This window comes from Lepisma saccharinum, chromosome 2 (assembly GCF_977018435.1).
Source record: "Lepisma saccharinum chromosome 2, izLepSacc3.1, whole genome shotgun sequence".
Lineage (NCBI taxonomy): Eukaryota > Metazoa > Arthropoda > Insecta > Zygentoma > Lepismatidae > Lepisma > Lepisma saccharinum.
Window position 1 is genome coordinate 177,768,761 of NC_139230.1, and position 20,587 is coordinate 177,789,347.

Consider the following 20,587-nt stretch of genomic DNA (forward strand, 5'->3'; position numbering starts at 1 on the left):
GACTCTGTATCAAGTACAGAGACTTTTGTACTTGATACAGAGTCTGAAGAAGACCTTGCTAGAAGGTTGAAACGTTACGTTAGTTTATGTTTTATAATAAAATAAATTACTGCCTTGGTCAGCATATTTAGTTTTTCATAATCATGGAAACAAGGCTTAATGGAGTTACAAGCAAAACAGGAAGGCAAGAGGAGTGTTGGCAGACTGAGGAAGAGATGGCTCGACCAGGTGGAAGAAGACCTTAAACGAATGGGCATAAGAGGATGGAGAACTTGAGTGAAGAACCGAGATGAGTGGGCAGCTATCACCAAGGATTCCAAGACCCTGCATGGGCTGGCGTTAGAGCCGTGGTGTAATTAAGTATGAGGTGGTGATCCTTCGCTTGACCCATAATAATAAAACAAATCATTAATTAACATAGGATTAATTGATTTTTATATCATGGGCATTTCAGCTAAAAGGCTATGTTTTGCCCATCACACAATATGGGGATAATTATCCTCTTAACTAAAACAAAATAGAGGATAGGCCCCTACAAGAAAATAAAATAGATCTGCTGAAAATTCTGAACACATATATTATGCTATTAATTCATACAAAAAAAAACTGTATCCTCTCTTAGGACTAAAATATCATTACCTATTAAAAGCTGGGGTTGTAAAGAGGCACTCAGCATACATAAGGGCAAACACAGGACAACACAACTCCACAGAGGAATATCCTAGCTGTGAATCCAGGCGTCAGAGCCTCATTGGCCTACAAGAAGCAGCTACTATGGGGTAAGTGAGGAATAAACATAGAGGTATAGTCGACACGCTAGCTACATTAACGACCAGCTGGCTTTGGAGCCCACCAACCAGCTGCAACAATCACATTCAATACACAGTGTTGCCACACCTCTACTCTATGCCACCTTGTCGCTCCATGCACAAGCACCTTCCCACAGTCTCCACATTGAAGTTGCAAAGTACGGCAACAGCGTATCTGCAGTCACGTGACTGAGACTCCACATGGAGTAGACAAGCAGAATGACAGCTGCACCCATTGGCTGAAGGTTGTGTGTGATTGGACGAAAACAACTCACCTGCTATTTATCCCCATCCACATTCATGGTGGTGGCTTTCTTCAGTTCTTCGACATTAACGAAGTAAACGCGTGGACTATAAGGAGCAATAGCTATCTTGATGTCATCTTTAATCAATATAGCATGTGTCAACTAGAAAGAAAGATCCTTCTATTTTAGATTGAAAGTCATTAATTATCCACCACTTGTCCCTCATATGCTAATTTCCTTAGGTCTTTCAAGTTGTAAATTATGAATGCTTTCTCAATCACAATGTCGAAATACTGACCCTTCTTTGGGAGCATGAATGAATGACTTTTTTTGGCTGTCATCTACTTACCTATTGTGTTCATTGCAGATACATGTTGTGAATTTGAAATACCTATTGTGTTCATTGCAGATACATGTTGTGAATTTGAAATACCTATTGTGTTCATTGCAGATACATGTTGTGAATTTGAAATTCCTATTATGTTCAATGCAGATACATGTTGTGAATTTGAAATCAAGAAGTGGCTAAAATAAAAGCTGATTAAAATGAAACACCACCATATGTTATTTGCACCTGTCTTGTCTCATGAACCTTATTCATGAGTAGAACAAATGTGAGAATAGGTTCCATTTTTAATAGCAAGTAAACTTATTGTAGAGCCATGAAGCATTTAACTGCACCAATAATGTATTTTATTTTATTAATTAATTATTTTATGCTCAACCCAAGGATCCTGTAAATAATCCATAGCAATTTGTCTCAAATGTGTGTGTGCAATCCTCCACAAAACAATTCTCTTGTGTCTTGACTGTAGCAAAGTTCACTTGCTAAGACAAAATTGCCAATCAAATAAATTGATTGATTTAACTGGCATTGTTAGTCACTTCTGAGAAGATTTTAAATATTGTAATACAGCTATTATATGTATGTGTATACAACCTCCCCACACCTCTTTATTATAACTTCATTCAAATGTCAAGCAAGTATTGCTCATGCATATACCACTATGACTTGTACAATCACGGGTACTTCTGCCTTGTAACAACTCCATTTACTTTATATATTTATTTATTTTTTATTTATTTGCTTAAAGTTTCAGATACAGCTCTAAAAGACCATTTTATACTGAAATAGTAGCAACAAAAAAAGAAAAAAACAAAGACGACAACAAAACAAGATACAAGATTCCAGAGAAAGAAAATGTTACATGTACACTTGCCTCATCAAGTACTATGTTACCCTCCCCCTCCCAAACAGAGCCTCGGCTAAACAAAAAAACCATGGTTAAGGTCTCAAGACAGCCAACACTGATTGGAGCAACAGACACAGATTCTCATCGAACTATTGTAAGGTGCACGTCCTTGAGGCGAAGACTCCTGGATATCGAGAGCAAATTAGTTTTTCTTCTCTTTTTCCTTTCATTGGATGACATCCTGTAATAAGTTACAAGTCAGTATGCAATACGCTTGCTTTACTTGAGAGCGTGAGTGATACCAATGCCCGCGCTGTGATAGCTATGAAATTATCAGGTGTGTAAATGCGTCAGCTTGGTGTGTTGTGTGCATGCGAGGGGGGGGGGGTTGAGGTAGGGAGCAGAGGCACATGCACGCGTTCATCGAAATTTCACTCACATGTCAAACTCTTAACCGACACTGCTGACATACGTGGAGGAGTGGTTAACAGAGCACACTACGTTGCCAAGGACACGGGTTTGATTCCCAGCTACCTGGGAATGGGTGTTCTTTAAGAGTGTCCCTTCATCAATTTCACCATATCATCACTCATCTTCATCTTCGTGGTTAGCCAATAGTGGCAGAAAAGCAACAAAAACAAACAAAAGCAATCAATCAATCAATCAGAATTAATCCCCACCGACCCTTTTTCATATGTAGCACCAAAAAAGTGTCGACATGAATGCTTCCCGCTAATTCTTAAACATTAATCAGGTCTTCTAATGACTGTTAATATATTTTTAGAAAGAGAAGAAGAAAGCATGAATGATTTCCCAATTACATTCGTTTCATGATGAAAAATTTGTAAAAAGTTATCAAGCAACTAACATGAAGGCCTCTCCAATGTTGCAGTTGTAATATCGTCCCTCGTAAACAAGGAGTTCGGTTTCGATATGTAGAGGCATATAGTGATTCGGTTCCCACTTTAACCTGTAGGTGCAGCCCCGATTAGTCTGTCAGCATAAGAAGTAGACTTAAACAACATCCAAACAAACGAATTTAGCTGCTGTAATTATTAAAATTAATATGTGGTTAAAATTGCAATTAAGAACATTTTAAAATTTCATAACTTATAAACGAAGTAAAGCTAATAATGGAATATAATGCAACTCAACATAAAAAACTAATTTTGATTTGATTTCATTATTTAGCGTAAAATAAACTAAATCAAGATCTACCAGTCAATGCCTTCTTATATTTCTGAAAAAGAAAAGAGCTTAAATTTTTCAACAGTCCTCCGTGACCTTGCTATCTAAGGTGCTGCGTGACGGCATGGGTTCAAGTCTGCCTAGGTTCAGTCTCTGGGTTCTCGGCCGGTGTATAGGACTGGTGGCAACACACCATCATGAAGAAATTGGGGAGCTATGAGTGAATAGTGCAACATAAAAATCTCCTCTAACAGCTGAGGATTCGACGTGCCGACTCCATGTCACCCCATTACAGGTTGAAGATCTCCACACTTCATGGTAGGATTGTGGGAAGGAGACTGGCAGTCAGAAGATAGACCAAAGCCCTTCCAGGGCTGTAAAGCCATGGAATATGTTAAAATTTCCAACATTTTGTTTTGAATTTGTTTTCCGTTTGATTGGTTACCTAGGTATACAGGGTTGTTCGCTTTATATCCAACCATTTTTGACGGGTACTCACCTTAAGAGATACTGTGCCGCCATCACCGATCATGTTCTATTGGACCCCCAGCATTGTGGACTATTGCCCGGCATCGCAGTTTCCATTGCAGCAAGCTCTAGTGCAGGACAGGCATGGGAATCCTGTCCCACTCCTCCCTGCAAGCTTTCCATAGACCATCCAGGGTGCACGGGCGGCGATGTTGAAGACGTCGTTTCAACAGTCCAAATGCGCAAAAATCCATTGGACTGTCATCTGGGCTTTTCACAGGAATGTCTTCAAACAGAATGACATGAATTCCTAATTCCTTGCCATTTCCTGATAAAAACGTAGTGATGTTCTGGCGGTATGATTCGAAGCCTTGTCCATATGGATCATCACCTGGTTCGCATCCATTCCATACAATTGTGGGATGTCTCTCCAATAGATAGGTGTCAGAATGGAGTCTTGGAAGTATCTGGCATTCACCATCAGGTTTTTGTCCACCTTGCATATCATCAACTTACCCTCATATCCAAATCCCATCACAACCATAAAGCCACGAGGGAAACTTTCCCTGAACTGATGAACAAAGTTGCTGCGCCCCTTGCTGTCAATGTCACGGTATGTGATCGACCGAATGTGACCACCAGCAGTGATATGGACATATGATTCATCCATTGTGACAACTTTCTTCCATTTGGAAACCACCAGGTACTTTTCATACAGTTTCCTGCAGTTCGTCTTACGTTCGGCAATGTGACGTGGTAGAAGGTGGTGTACACGCCTTGCAGCCCTACTCCTGGTGGTTTCTGTGGGTGAATGTTTCACAAGGAGAGCCTGTTGTGGGTAACGGGCCACAATAGCTTTCGCAGGAGTCAGCCCGAGTGTCAACCCATTCTCCCGACACTGTTTCACAATGCGTACGTATGAAAATTTAGCATGGAAAAGGGCCATTACGTAACCCTCCCAATACCGGTTTATTTTCGTCGCCATTTGATAACATTCACTACTAACACTCATGCACCTACAAGGTCAGCCACAACACTACTCCCGCCAGCAGACCCATAGTTCCAGCATGATACACCAAGTAGCAGCACCAAATCGAAAATGGTCGGATATAAAGTAATCAATCTTCGTATATTTAAAATTTACATTGACACACACTACTACTATTTACCCTTGACCAGGCTTTGAGATGCCTTCTATCTCTCTAGAAACTGGCAGTTTTCTTATTTAACGTCGCTTCTCTCTGCCACTCTTGCCCAGTCACAAGAATAAAAATGAACGATTGTTGGGTGAGATTTGTGAAAGGACACTCCCAATGGACATGCCTATGTCCAAGCTGAGACTGGAGCCCGGAACCTTTGACGACGAGATCGTGAAGAGACAACTAAGGCAGCAAAGGTTTTTGTTATTTTATCGTTACTTTTCTATCTGTCATGTTAATCTCGACTATGAAAAGGATGAATTGATGAAATGACGATGCACAAAAACATTCATGACTGACTAGGGTTCGAACCTGGGACCTCTGGCTTCGCAATGCATTACGTTGTCCATTTGTTTTCAGATGTCTTTATTTGGCTCTAATTCCCCTACATTAGTTGTAATAAACATATTTTTTGTAACAAGATCAACATCTCAAGTGCTGTTTTTGAACTGATGCAATTCATCTAAGAGATTATGTGTGTGAGGGAATGCACACAGAAACACCAGAGACACATTTGTCACTATCATATATAAATCCTAACTCCCACAGATACACGTAGATTAATTCCAGTGTTGCTTTTGTAGAGCCACACTTCTTTTCCTAGTATGGTGACATTACAGTGAAATGATCCTGTAATTAACTGTAGATAAGTCGCAATCAGTAAATTGAATGAAGTTGTTTTCAGGTAAAAAAAAAAAAAGAATAGTGTTATACTTGATGTATTGTTGCCAGCACACATGAATAAAATCAGAACACATTTACGGGTGGGCACATGCAAACTGATATTTATATATGTGAATATATCTGCAACCGCATAGCACGGCATTATCAGATTAGATGCAGTTCTTTCTGAGCTGGCTGTACATTCTTAATGATTGTCGAAACTGCATTCTGACAAGAAAATATCAATATTTACAGACAAGTTATTACATATGTTGAGGAGCCTATAGTAAAGAGACTGCTGTAGAAGGGAGAGCTTTGTAGCAGGAATCTGAAAGAGCTTTACATTGTGGGTTGACCATGTGGGTTGAGTACATGTAGATGAAATTGGTTGACTAGGAATTTGTTTTTAATTCTGCCATTGAAGATTTTATGCAAAAATTTCATGTCTGCTACTTTTTCATGAGTATGTGGTGGCTGTATATTCAAAATGGACATAATATCTGTTTTATGGAGGTGTCTGAGAGAATATATTCTATGGCAAGCAATGGTGAGGAAAAAGCTGAGGACAGAATCAATCATAGAAAAATTAGTTTTAGTAGCCATAGTCCAGATGAGGGAGCAGTATTCAAGAATGGGGGAGATAAAGGTTTTGAAAAAATATGCTAAGAGATGATTGGTTTTGGATTTCAGTGAACCTGTACAGAAGGCTAAGGAGACAAATGGCTCTTTTAGTAGTACATGTAATGTACTCATTGAAGTTTGTTTTCGTCAATGATAATGCCGAGATCTTTTTGAGAGAAAACATTTTTGATGGGACTGTTTTCGAGAATTTAAAGAGAAAGCACTCTGTTCACTTTTAAAGAAATGGAGAAGCAGGAGCATTTCTGAGGATTCAATTCAAGTTTCCATTGGCAACACCACACAAGTAGTTCTCTAAGAGGCTTTTGTAGGATTAGTGAATCACGTTCAGATGAAATTTCTTTGAAGAGTCATCAGCAAAGAGAAGTACATTTATGGGGGGGAGGGGAGAAGACAGTCTGTTGGGCATGTAAAGAAGGAACAAAAGTGGGCCTAAGACACTCCCCTGGGGGACACCACACAAGACAGGTAGAAAGCTGGAAGAGGAACCAGAAAGGATAACTTGCTGCTCGCTTGTATGCAGAGAGTCTTTTAGCAGAAAGAAGTTAGTTCATCATCGATGTTAAATCTGGATTGTAATTTGTGAAGGAGGAGAATATAGTTAATTTTATTGAAGGATTTTGAAGTGTCCATATATGTAACGTCAAGCTGGAAATTATTTGAAATAGACTGAGTAGCATGAGAAAGTAATACCGATAGATTGGTCAAGGATCGTTACAACTCAGAAGTGTCCATTACTGAAGATTACATGACTGAAGACCTCTGTGGCAGAGTTCTTAGCACAGCATGCTGTGACTCTAGGGGTCCTGGGTCTTAATCCCAACCTGGGCATAAGCTTGTCACTAATTTCATCATATCATCACTCATCCTCATCTTTGTGAGTAGCCAAAAGAGCAAAGTAAAAGAAACCAAATCAATCAATCAATGACTATAATAATGATAATAATAATGCAATTAGGTGCTGCAATATTTACACCTATAATAATAATAATAAATTTTCTTTATTCAGCGGGTCAGGTTCAGCCCTTTTCTTTGTTTTACTCTTTTGACACCCATGGTGACCCCCCTAGCACCCCTATCCCCAAACATATTTATGGCTCTACACTGAAATTAACTCTTCAATGAATTTAAATTCTGATTCTGCAGCAATTTAGTTTACAAAACTGGATATGGCCTCTCAGTGTGCTACACTATTACCTCAAGGCAAAACAGGTACATTTCAAGATAAAACAATGGGTGAGTAAGAAATTGTTTTTTTGTTGTTGTTTTTTATCAGGAATTCTAATTCTTTGAACTTGTCTTTTGATGGGTTTGCCTCCCTATCATTGCTAAGACACCCTCACCTCTGAAGGAACACCGAGTCTGGGCCCCGCAATCAGATCAGTTGTTAGGTCGGGGGGTCCAGACTTTCTCTGCAGGAGAGGAAGTACTTTTAAAAAGGACAAATGAGGTGTCAAGGGTAGGTCTAATAATATGAAAACTTTTGTAGGAGACATTTTTTTGGTTTCATATATAGTTTTTGAATGGTTGCCGAAAACTGTTCCAGGTTTTCAATGAGTCCCTAATCTAACATTATAATGGGCTAATATCTTCAAAACAGAGAACAAAATCCAAAAACATAGGGGAACCTGTCCTAAAATGACATACTCAGATAAAATGACACACCTTGAGTTTCTCGTTACTGCTACAAGGGGTAGTACTTTTCAGTCTCTGATTGTGTACTGTAGTAGACAACAAAGAACCTGTGTGAGTGGCGGTGCCATTGTGTAAAGGATTTCGGAACAGGAGCGTAATCCTTAAATATGGAGTTGTCAAATTTGAAGTGATCATTGTTTGATGCCAGATTTCTACAATTACAATAAGCGGGCCAACATTTGTATAAATAAGGTAAGGAATTAATTATATTTTGCATATTATAAACCCATTGTAAAATCTTGCAAGTATTCATAAACGCGAGCATTTACACACCTGTTTCACGTTACGACAGAGGATAAAATGACATACTCTTAACTAGGATAAAATGACATAGTATGTAATTTTACCAGAGTAAATATTTTTGTGGACCTACACATTTAATAGGAATTCTATTATTGCCAAGGCGTAAAATATGTAAGTGTTGAAACTTGTTCAATGTGTAAATAATACCAGTAATGGCTACAGTTAATTAAATAAATCACTATTGTAACTGAATTATTGTAGACATTATGGAAAGCAGACTGAAAATGTTTTCTTTTATTATTATTATTTTAGGCTACAGAAATAATGGTTGGAGAGTACGTAAGAAAAACTGACAGACAGTCATGGCATAAGGACACTATGCAACATGCTATAAATGCAAAAAACAATGGAGAAATGGGTTGGCAACCTGCATCCAAGACATTCTGCATTCCCCAGGCTACGCTGTGTATGAGAGTGGAGGGGAAAAACAAGCAGGGGGTTGGAGTTGATAAAGGATTGGGTCATTACCACACAACTTTTCCGCTGGTGGGAAGGTGGGACCCAGCCAGGAATTGATACACCTGAAACTGCGGCCGAATCATCATCATTTCCAGCTTTGACTCCTGTAACCGAAATTGCACAATCTTTTCCTCCGCCATCTGCAATGCCATCACCTTTTGGTACCACATCTGTAACTGCAACTTCATTACCCTCATTGCCCAGACCAATCGACATATCACCACTACCCTCGACATCCTAGGCCAGGTCCTCCAGAAAAAGGAAGCATGAGGGACCACAAGTCTTAACAGGTAGCCCTTATCTCGCCGAAGTGAAGACAAAAGTTGCAGAGAAGAAACTATTAGAATCAAGACGGGCAGCTCGACAAGCCAAGATTAAACTTCAGTTTGATGATAATGACGATGATGATTCTGAGCTACATGATAGTGATGACGATGCATCATGCATCTATTGCAATGACTTATTCAGTCATTCGAAACCTAAGGAAACATGGCTGAAGTGATACAAAGTTCAATGTGGGCGCACAATGAGTGTGTTGGTGTACCAAAGACATCAAGGACATTTACTTGTGATTTATGCAAGTAAAAATTTTCAATTACGTGTTATATGAATGGGTATGTAAGATTCAATTACATGTTATAAATGGGCATGTCATTTTACCTAAGTACCTCAGGTAAAATGACACACTGTTGCATTTTCCAAAAAACCTTTGTAAAGAGCATATAACATGACATATATTACTTTCAACTGTACAATATAAAAGGTAATGCTTTGAGTTCTTAATATGTAAAAAATAAAGAAAGAGTTACAATTAATACACTTGCTAGAGCATTTTCTCCTTACCGTATGTCGTTTTAGGACAGGTTTTCCTACTATGTCATCACATGAAAATGTAAAGGAATGGTGTTATTTTGAAGGGATGATGTCTCGGCTTTTCTCAAACATTTTAAATAGGAAAGGGGATCATTCTCTCGAATGACTCCTTGTTGAGTGCTTGCTTAATTTCTACCAAATTTTGCAGAAAACAATTCTTGGTATGGCCCACCATATTTGAATGAGAGATATGAGAGCTACAGGATAATATCCTATAGCAAATAGTACATGTGAGAATACGTTACATATTTAGTAGCAAGTGAACTCTATTCTAGACCCATGAAGCATTTAACTGCACAAATAATGTATTTTGTTTTAATATTTCTTTATTTCATAATATTTCTTCATTTCTTCTTTCATATTTTTAATTTAATATTAATTACATATTTTATTTAATCTTTCTCTCCCCCTCCTCCCCCCTTTCTATCCGAAAACTACTTTTCTCTATGCACATCATTGTATTTTTGTAACAGGTGAAGAAAGTATTATGAACACTTCACATATTTGTAAAACCATAGACATGGAATCATTGAGATTTTTAGTACATTCTTTTTGGAATAAGATGAATAGTTTGTTCTTAATTTAAGTGAAAAATGTGAAAAGTGTTTTCAGTATTCTTGTTTGTTTTTTTAAGGAAAGGGGGAGGGGTAACTTCCTTAAAGAGAGAGAAACCTCAGGTAAGATGGTAGAATTTAGTATCGAGCAGTGCTCAAAGTTGAAATGCCTATCTCAAGGGATGCTTGGTCCAGTTTGGAGTTAGGCAGGAGGATGCTTGTGTGGTTCTACATGGAGACAATGAACTAGGTGGGGGATGCTTACACAAATTATCCTAACTGGGGGATACCTTTCACAAAATTTCTTAAATAGGTATATTATATCCCTGCATTTGCCCCACGTCAAGCACTTGTATCGAGGAGCAGATATACAAACCATATCAGCTTCCCTCCTTGTAGAACTTTTAGGTATGCTACTGGTATGCTAGGTTCCTAGGGCAGGGAACTCCCCCGAAACAGGTTTTCCTCCCAAAGAACACTGTCTCAATTTGAAATTCTCCCATTCCTGTGACGACCCTGTACAGATCAGTTTCTTATAATAATTAATGCAAATTACTATAGTAGAAATAGTGCTGTGGTGGTCCAGTCTGAAGGATATCTGACTGCCAGATGGGAGACAAGGATTTGATTCCTGGGGTGGGCGATCTCAAGTGGGAATTTCCACAGGATGCCCCTCCATAAAACAGCTTTGGAGCTTATGCAGTCTGCAACAAATGGGTGTACCTGGAAGCAACCTTGGGAGGGGGGACGTCTCCACTGTGGCAGAGATCAAGAATGTGTGGGGCTCTTCATCCACATCCTCTAACTGCCCTCATGTCGCAGTGTAATGCTCAATGGAAATACATAGTGGTTTGGATCATATTTTAAACTGTAGGTCCAGTCCCGATTAGCCTAAATGTGCATATAGTAAACTTAAAAATCTCAAACTTAAATAAGGGATAACTTTACCTTTAATGTAAATTAAATGAAACTGGTTTCCATTCAGTTACACTAATTTTAGGTGATACTTGTCTTCACACCCCCCACCAATTGTACTTCTTCAATATTGTTTTGCCTCATTGTACGAATGAAGAATCTTTGTCCTTGAGTCCTGAAAGTGTGTCTCCTTCTCAATTTTCATCTTCTTCTTTTCCATCCCCTTCTGCCATTAAACATCGGGTTCCATCATCTATTTCCTGTACACTTTTTGGTCCAAGGCTAGTATTCGGACTTCTGGCATTATTTTCCCTTTCATCCTTCCTATCTTTTCCACATACTCTTCCTGTTTAACTCTTGGTCATCCTCTTCCCCTCTTGCCTTCTGGTCTGGCCTCCAGCAATCCTCCTCCATTCTGTAGCATGTCCAAACCATTGTAGTGCCTTTCTCTCTATTGTTTCCAATGGTGATTTTTGCTGTAACTGGTCTCAAATATGCCCTCAAATATGGCATTCATGAATACACTATTGATTACATGCAATATAACCACAATGTAAAATACCATTGCAGTAATGTAACTTATATATTATGCAACCTTATGGAAATGTGCCTGTAATGTTACATTTACATGTTTCTGTAACATTAGCAATGTTATGTTATGTTCGCAGGCATTTCCACATTACTGAAACTTACCCGAAACATATCTGTAATGTTCTGGAACATTGCTGCAATATTACAATGTTTCACGACTTACGTGTTGCTAAAGTAACTGAAACCATGTTGTCCTGTATAGGTAGGAGTGCGAGTCAAAAAAAAAATGCCCAAGCGTACACCATATTGCAATAATTAGTTGATTGGATTTGTATTAAGGACCACTCAGGGACGGCGACAGGGGTGGGCACGGGTGGGCAAGCGCCCACCCAAAAATTCCTGTGCCCACCCGATTGCCCACCCAATCAAATTCAATAAGTACATATACTTGGGGATATATGAATGATTCAATAAATTAGTGTATTCTGGTGTTCAAAACATGTATATTTTACTTGTGAATATTATCTATGCTGAAGTGTTCATATATTATCAACCCATAGAAAGCCAATTTTGTCATTAAAAAGTGAAAGTAATTACTAGGGCTAATGAAACAAAAACTGTGATCAAATTAATACTTCGATGATTAAAAGCCGCTAGTAGGCTTAGGAGGCTCAAAATTATGCAGGGTATGATCAAAATTAGATCAGAATTTAGGATGAACTTGAGGACTGCAGCTCCGGGCCTCCACATACGTATATAAATCCCTGCCTGGGTATGGTTAATAAATCTCCAAATAAACAAATAAAAACCTCATCTTAGCGTTACTTTCTTCAGCAACACAATAAATCATTCGACTTTTTAATTATTATTAGAATAATTTAATCAAGAAGACTTAGATGGGCAGGCCATGTGATTTGAATGGCAGAGGAAAGAATAGTTTACAGGATTCTTGTTGGGAAACCTGATGGTAATATACCAGTAGGAAGGCCAAGACGAGGATGGAGGGATAACGTTGAGATGGACCTGAAAGAGATCGGTAAGGATGGGAAAGATTACATTGATCTTGCCCCGGATAGGGACAGATGGAAGGCTTGTGTTGCTGCAGCCATAAACCTTCGGGTTTAAGTATGATAGAGAGTATAATAAAAAGTAATGTAAAGTGCTCTCCTGTGCCCTTCACCATGCCATGAAGGCATATAGGGGGTGTGGAGTTAGGGCCCCATACTTTCTTGATCTCGGCCGAATCTGGAGGTGATGTGATCAGAGTATAATATAGTTTTAATTAGCTCTGCATTGAAATTCCAGAAGTGTCCCTTTTTTATTTCATTACAATTTTTATATAGGCTACCTGTTATCTTCAAATATCAATATGGTATGCGAAATATCAACTTTATATTCGTTCTACTAATAAGTAGGAATCACAATAATCACTACAATACCTAAGTAAATAAATTTTAATAAACCATTTATGTGTGGAAAAAGCTACAGAATTATTCAATTGCTAATAAGTGCCTTATCTTATTTAGAAATCCTCGTTCCACACATAAATTTTGCCATATGAATGAGCCGAAAATGTCGACAGAATCTGTATATGCAGCTGAAGTATAGAAAATTAAAGTTATGTCACGAAGTATCCAGAAGACGATTTTGTTAAGTTTGTTTTTAAGCCCACTTTTATGCTCAGATAGGCTAATCGGGACTAAACCTACAGTTTAACGTGTAGTCCGAACCAGTGTGCATTGTGCTTCCACCAGAGGAGAGGGAGTCGAACACAGGACCTCTCTATTATAACGACAGCGTTATGCTATTGGGAAGAAAATATATACAGAAAGAACTCGCACCAAACGTGTCATTTTATCACCACAGAAGATGTGTCCATTTTAAGAGGGTGATTGCCTGATACAAATATTTGAGACTTTCGGAAAACAACGTCATTGTTCACGGAATTAGCTGCCTTGATCCACTAATGAAACGCTGTGCAATTGATACTACCACCTCAACTTTCTAAGAGGTATGAACTAATGAAACTTCATTTTTGGAAGAGTAAGTTCTGGTTGATTTGTTTTATTTTAAGTCATTTTTCTGCTAATTTTGATAATGACGACGATAAGGTTCAATGGTGATTAGATGAAAGTAACAAAGGGGCGAAAACAAACACACGCTGACACTCAAAATACAAACCCTCATAAATTATTACTTTGACAGTGGTTCCAGGCGCAAGGGACTCGTTGCCCTGAAAGAATAAAGTTTCCAGGGTATGCTGCACAGGATAGAGGTTGACATTCTAGTGTGTTCGAAATGGTCATGACATACAACCCAAGACATTATGAAAAATAGATGAATTATTACTGGCACGGTGATCAACTTCGATGAATACCTTGTGTCCTAAATAATTTTGTTACCTCAAAAAATATGTTCATGTAACCATACGTGTATTGTTTCTCCCGCATTAGTAACATGACTGTTCGGAAAAGAATAGCAACTTAGCTAATAATCTCGTCAATTCTGAACAGAGTAGTAGGAATAACACTTACCGGATGTTGATATTTAATATTTGCAATTAATTTGCACATACTTATAACTAAGTTGCACGGGTGTTAATTAACTTGCACGTACTTATAACTAATTTGCATGTACTTAGAATACTTTACATTTATGTATTTGCATGTTTATAACTTTTATGAATATATAATTATTTATTTTATGAAAAATATGTATATAGAAGGTAATTAGAGGTACTAAACGTTATGCATATGGTTTTATATTCATTACTGCAAAGTATGTAATGTATAAATCGATAATAATTAATGTTTATAATATTGAAAATAAGTTTTTATGGTTTATGAACCGCTATGAAAGGTGGTAATGGTACGAAAGAAGACGATCCCGGTACTCGAACCCGCGATATGCAACGTTATTAATTAGTACTATGAAATAATTGCATTATGGTATGAAAGACGGTGGTTTCACACGCTAGACAGAAGACGGTGAACTCCACGCAGGTAGAGGAGAAAGGAATTTGGGAGATGTGCGGTCAAGGTCAAATGACGTCAGAACGCCACAACAAAGAAAGAACGCGAGAACCTGATTCACCAATCAGAGAACGGGTCGGTAGATTTTCAGAACCGGTTTTTCCAAGGTTAACCAGTACGCAAGAACAGGGGAAAGCTATGCAATACTGTAGGACAGGGGAGGGATTGAACCAGACAACAAAGGATGTCTGGAATGCGCAGCAAGGGTCAAATTTTTGAAGCTATGTGTCGCTTGTAGAACCGGTTTCCGCCGCCAATTAATATTCCGCTCAGGGTTGGCCCAAGGCATAGGCTTTTAGGCTAGAATGCTTGCATGTTAGAACAGGTTTTTGTCAAAGAAGGCCAAGATTACCGAGAACACAAGAAAAAAAGGATTTTTGGATACCCAATTAGATTGGAACGAGAATTTTAATTTGAACAAGGAGAACGAAGCGTAAGGGTTTTTTATCTGTACTAGGAAAAAGGGAGTGCTATCAGGGACTGGGCCTACAGTTTTCACTATTTGCTTTTATCTCGGGGTATCGAACCTCGGACCTATTGATTATTGATTTAGGTAGTAAATTTATGCTACTGTGTGCTATTTAACATAATATTGAGCTTATTTTTGACCAAACTTTGACTTTATGTCAAATTTTTTACAAGTTTTTATGTATTTTTACCAAAATATCACTATTTATACTATTCAGGCAACATTTTTTATTAAATTTTGAACTCGCAATCATATTTTTTTCAATTTTTAACTTATTATTTTACAACTTTATGTTAAATTTTTACCAAAATAACACTATTTATACTATTCAGGCAACATTTTTTATTAAATTTTGGACTCGCAAAGACATTTTTTTCAACTTTTAACTTATTATTTTACAACTTTATGTTAACTTTTTACCAAAATAACACTATTTGTACTATTCAGGCAACATTTTTTATTAAATTTTGGACTCACAAAGACATTTTTTCAACTTTTAACTTATTATTTTACAACTTTATGTTAATTTCTTACCAAAATAACACTATTTGTACTATTCAGGCAACATTTTTTATTAAATTTTGGACTCACAAAGACATTTTTTCAACTTTTAACTTATTATTTTACAACTTTATGTTTGTTTTTTTACCAAAATAACACTATTAATACTATTCAGGAAAGACTTTTAGTTACATTTTCGACACACAAAGTGTGAGTTTTCAATTTGTATCTGTTTATTTCACAAGTTTAGCCAAATATTTACTCAAATAACACTATTTGTACTATTCAGGCAACATTTTTTATTACATTTTGGACTCACAAAGACATTTTTTCAACCTTTAACTTATTATTTTACAACTTTATGTTAATTTTTTACCAAAATAACACTATTTGTACTATTCAGGCAACATTTTTTATTAAATTTTGGACTCACAAAGACATTTTTTCAACTTTTAACTTATTATTTTACAACTTTATGTTCGTTTTTTTACCAAAATAACACTATTAATACTATTCAGGAAAGACTTTTAGTTATATTTTAGACACAAAATGTGTGTTCTCAACTTTTATTTGTTTATTTCATAAGTTTAGCCTAATATTTACTCAAATAACACGATTTGAACGTGTTTTTTATTACATTTTGGGACACACACGCACTCACACACACACACACACCCACACACACACACACACACACATCCACACACACACACACACACACAGAGAGAGAGAGAGAGAGAAAGAGAGAGAGAGATTTTTTCCAAGTTTAGGTTTCTTTCCACTCAAATAACACAAATTAGATTACGTTTAAATTAAATTTTGTACACATGAAGTGTGTTTCGTCAAGTTTTACCCTTTTATTTTACAAGTTTAGGCTTAATATTACTCAAATAACACAATTTAATCCAGTCAGGAAGGATTTGTTATTATATTTTGGATGCACAAAGATATGTTTTCAACTTTTTTACTGATTTTTTGGCAGGGTATGTATTATTTTTTTATTTTCTTTTGTATCATATATACATTTACAAATTTTTAACTTAGAGTTTAGTATTTATTTAAATTTTTTCAAAAACACTAAAGAAAAAGTACTTTTAGCTAAAATGTAAGCCACAGAATATATTATTATTATTATTATTATTATTATTATTAGGGTTTACTGATTTCCACTATGCTATTTTTGGTTCTGTATTTCTATATGTATTTATTTAGGTCAGGTTATGCCTGCTACGTAGGAAAGTTTGTTTATTTTAGAGTTTTCTGAGTATTTTGTTACTCTTATACTAGGTAAAATTTCCTAAATATATCAGGTAGGGCTCCATCCATATACTTTTGTTTATGCTGTTTGGAGATGATGCGATCAGCATCACTCTCCATCTGCTTTTTATTTTATGTACCCAATATTATTTTGAGGCTTAGTGAATTCTAGAGCCTATTTATGCAGGGGAGATGGCTTGAAAATTTTGATCTCAGATAACCCACAACCCTATTTGTCAGAGTATTTTAAAGGATATTTTATATTTATTATGTGCCACTAGAATATCAAAGCTTGCTTAATTTTTATGTCTGTAACGCTGTTATTGTATTTCTAGCTAAGCCTTACTGGATAAAGTACACGAAATGTTTATCATTTCGACTATTTACCTTTATACGAGGCCAAATTTTTAGTGTAACGAAAATTATTGTGTGTCTATAAAGACTGAAATTCTTTTACCGATGGGTCCATAACTGGACGCTTACCAACATTGTTCCTTTTTTTTAAAAAAAAATAAACATATAACCATTTATCAATATGTTGACAATTCACAGGACAAGACGAAGTTCACACACGACTGACTATATGGACCATAGGTCCACTTGCTAAACTTTTTTCTATGTTAGAAGAATAACTTAGCCTTATAGCCTTTTTCAAGGTATATTTGAAGTATTACTGGTTTTTTGGGTGCATCAACACTTGGGTTATTTCCATTTGGTTTATTATACGAGGCTACAATCACTATCTGAACACTGAAATCCTCTGATTGAAACTAAAAGCTTAGGCTGTAACAAGGGACTTAGTATGTATATCGACAATTTATAGGACAACACGAACCTTACAAAGGATTATAGGTGATGTAGGACAACACGCCAGAGCTTTGTTAATCTGCAAGAAGCATTTACAGCTAATATTACGAGGAAATGAGTTTGATTTTTACTGTTTCACAAGAATGCTATCTTTTATACACCCAATATTTGCTTTTTCAAGTAACTATTTGTACCAGAAGCACTTACAGGCCAACTCTAACTACACTTCGACTTATTCTATATCAGGTGCTAAATTTATAAAGAACTATGATTGTGTATATTTCTGAGGAAGTATGCAAAGCAGATTACCCGATTAAAGTATCTGAAAAACAGATTTTTCTATGCAAGTATATTTTTATTGACTGGATTATTTAACAGATCAAACAGGAAGACTGCAAAATTCATTAAATGTAGTTCTATAGTATAGGTGGTTTCAGAGATATAAAAAGAACAAATATAAGATTTCGCTTTTTTTGCTTCTGAGGCTAATCGCGACGCTAAGGGTAAATGGCGATGAAATGTAACGGAGGAGAAACAGTCCCAAAAGTTATGGGCTGCATGTAAGTTAATACCACAGAGATATTACAGTAGGTGTAGGTTCTACCACCAGAACTTTTCTATCATAATAATACTGGTTATGCTGTACTGTTAGTGAAGATGCTGATATTTGAGAAACTTAAAAGCTTATTTGCAAAATTTTAAGATAAATAATAATCTGTTAGACTGTAAACATATTTTATATCCATTCTGCACAAGATCCGATGACAAAATTTAAAAATTGTAATCGCCCAGACAGGGACTCGAACCCTGGACAGATAGGTTAAAAGCCTAACGCTATACCAACTAAGCTATCTGGGCACAAGGTATTCTTTCTTTGAAAAGTTAGTTATGTTAAGAAATATATTGATACACTTGAGAACACCCTTGGTCTTGTTCGACAGAGAAGGAGACAACATTTCCAAATTTTTACAGACTGAGTGTATTTTTCCACTATAGAGGCCTTCACTATATGTAATTCGAAACGCTAAAGTTCAGCTAGCTTCCAAAATTGAGGTAAAGATTGTGTTTGGCGAGATTAACAAGTTACAATTATATCCAGTTACGGACAAATAAAGCTAAAACTCTCAGATTTACTGTACTAGCCAAGTTTTAGTAACATTTTTTTCACTTTAGTACAAATACCAAAGAAATAGGTATATTTTATTTATAATTTGACAAAATGTTCTAATATTTAATTAACAAAGTTAGGTAAAAAAACAGTATTTTTTAAAAATATTGTTACTGCCTTCAAATTTTATGTTATTTAGCCACTAACAACTGGTTTACACTGTTTGGCATCCTTTAAATAGGAAAAGAAGGAATTATTTGTTTAGTATTTTTACTACTTTATATTTATTTAAGAAAACAATTCTACAGTTTAACTTAATTTTAACAAATTGTTACTAATTTATAAAACAAAGTTATGTTATTTAGAGTGTATGAAGGCGTATAAAGTTAATATTTGTACTTATCAGTTCAACTAACAATTATATTTTACACACAAAAGATAATGTTTACAGTTAAATTACTTGAATCAGAGAATAATATTTTACAGTTATTGATTCATTCAGCACTAGTCAGTACTTTTATGCATCAGAAAGTTTTCTTAATTTTCTATTACGCATGCTATTTTGGGCTATTCTTAAAATGTATTTCTAGGGCAATCTGGTTTAATTTTCTGCTTATAATGCAAAGTTGACAGTTTTCGCACAATGCATTGTACATTTGTTATATTCTCTACTTACAATCCAAATATTATGCTTATTTAATGTATAACTAACTAACTCTCTAGCCTTCTTAAACCCAAATGTTCATGGCTGCAGCAACACATGCCTTTCATCTGTCCCTGTCCTGAACAAGATCTATATACTCCTTTCCTTCCCTACCAGTTTCCTTTAGGTCCATCTCTACATTATCCCTCCATCTTTGTTTTGGTCTTCCTATTGGTCTTTTACCATCAGGTTTCCCAACAAGAATCCTGTATACTCTTCTTTCTTCTCCCATTCGTACCACATGATCTACACACCTAAGTCTTCTTGATTTAATCATTCTAATAATATCTGGACATGAATACAAATTATGTACTTCTAAATTATGTAACCTTCTCTACTCATCTGTTTTTAGGCCCAAATATTTTCCTAACGATCTTATTTTCAAATACTCTCAATTTATGTTCCTTTTTTCAATGTAAGAGACCAGCTTTATTTACTGTATTTAACTTTTATTTTTTGTAATTAACAAAAATTAGCGAAAAAATCGCGATTAGCCTCAGAAGCAAAAAAAGCGAAATCTTATATTTGTTCTTTTTATATCTCTGAAACCACCTATACTATAGAACTACATTTAATGAATTTTGCAGTCTTCCTGTTTGATCTGTTAAATAATCCAGTCAATAAAAATATACTTGCATAGAAAAATCTGTTTTTCAGATACTTTAATCGGGTAATCTGCTTTGCATACTTCCTCAGAAATATACACAATCATAGTTCTTTATAAATTTAGCACCTGATATAGAATAAGTCGAAGTGTAGTTAGAGTTGGCCTGTAAGTGCTTCTGGTACAAATAGTTACTTGAAAAAGCAAATATTGGGTGTATAAAAGATAGCATTCTTGTGAAACAGTAAAAATCAAACTCATTTCCTCGTAATATTAGCTGTAAATGCTTCTTGCAGATTAACAAAGCTCTGGCGTGTTGTCCTACATCACCTATAATCCTTTGTAAGGTTCGTGTTGTCCTATAAATTGTCG